Source organism: Pterocles gutturalis, unplaced genomic scaffold (assembly GCF_000699245.1).
Source record: "Pterocles gutturalis isolate BGI_N339 unplaced genomic scaffold, ASM69924v1 scaffold41188, whole genome shotgun sequence".
Classification (NCBI taxonomy): Eukaryota; Metazoa; Chordata; class Aves; order Pterocliformes; family Pteroclidae; genus Pterocles; species Pterocles gutturalis.
In genome coordinates, this window is record NW_010121911.1 from 47,736 (window position 1) to 48,936 (window position 1,201).

The 1,201-nt window shown below is 36.1% G+C and overlaps 1 non-coding gene across 1 annotated transcript; it reads right to left on the reverse strand.

Moving 5' to 3' along the window:
* Nucleotides 1-647: 647 nt before the first annotated feature.
* On the reverse strand, nt 648-721 carry TRNAN-GUU. The gene has a single exon. It is a non-coding gene; the product is annotated as a tRNA-Asn (tRNA).
* Nucleotides 722-1,201: the final 480 nt, after the last annotated feature.

Consider the following 1,201-nt stretch of genomic DNA (forward strand, 5'->3'; position numbering starts at 1 on the left):
CATATTCTGTTAGTTAAGCCTCTCAGTAAAAGTGTTTTTAAAGCATAAGCAAAAACATCACATCAAAGACTTGGATCCATATGCCTGTCATTAGAGCAATTACTAAAGTGTGCCACGCACAGGAGATGTAAAGCTAGAAGCAAACAGTAGCAGCTGTCCTGCAGATCCCAACTCACCAGGCTTTTACACAAAATTTCTGGAAACAGCACAACTACTCAGCTATCTGTTAATTCCTAAATGACAAATCTTTGCTAAGCCTGAGGGGCACAGTAGCCCATGTTGATATTTTCTTTACATATGTTTACATTTCAACATCATGAAATTACATAGCCCCATTAGAGCTGCAATCTGACAAAGCACCATATAGACAAACAGGTATGACAGAACTCTCTGTAATATTCTGCTTAAGTTAAACTATTTCTATGCAATTTCACATTTAAATAATGACCCATGGAAATATTTTAGTCTGTTAATCCATTGCTGATACTTCAGCAAACTATTTTAATGAGCCTGAGACTAATAGCAAATTTGTTTTCCAAAGTGGTTTCTAAAGTTTAATGTAATTATAGAATGGTTTGGGTTGGAAGGGATGTTAAAGGTCACCTAGTTCCAACCTCCCTGACATGAGCAGAGGAAAGGGAAGGACCCGTCTCTGGACGGGCTTGAACCACCAACCTTTTGGTTAACAGCTGAACGCGCTAACCGATTGCACCACAGAGACTCCATAGTTACAATTATCTTTGTAATAAAAAAAAATTCCTTCCTAAAATAAAACCACCTTCCTAAAAAAATTGATTCCAAGTAGCAGAGATACTCTGCATTAAATCCTACTATATCCTAGAATCTCTCAAGCTGAAAAAAACCTTACAGTACAACGTTCCATTGTAGTAGTAATAGTTCGTATTTCATATAGGATCTAAGTAATTCAGTGTTTAAATGAAAAAAACTACTCAACAGCACCACACAAATTCTATTAGGAAATTAAAAGGAAAATAAATAAGATTGTTCTTATTCGAGAGATTATATTGGCTGGCAGGTTCTCCCTATTAGTAGTGAGAAAAGAGCTCTCCTCCAAAGCCTTGATCTCTCACTATCAAAATCAACACATAGGGATACTTTCCTCCTTGACCTCAAACAAGCATGCCCAGTTATAGCAAATTTTAAAACCATTTAAAGAAACTTTGTAAATTAGCATAACTCT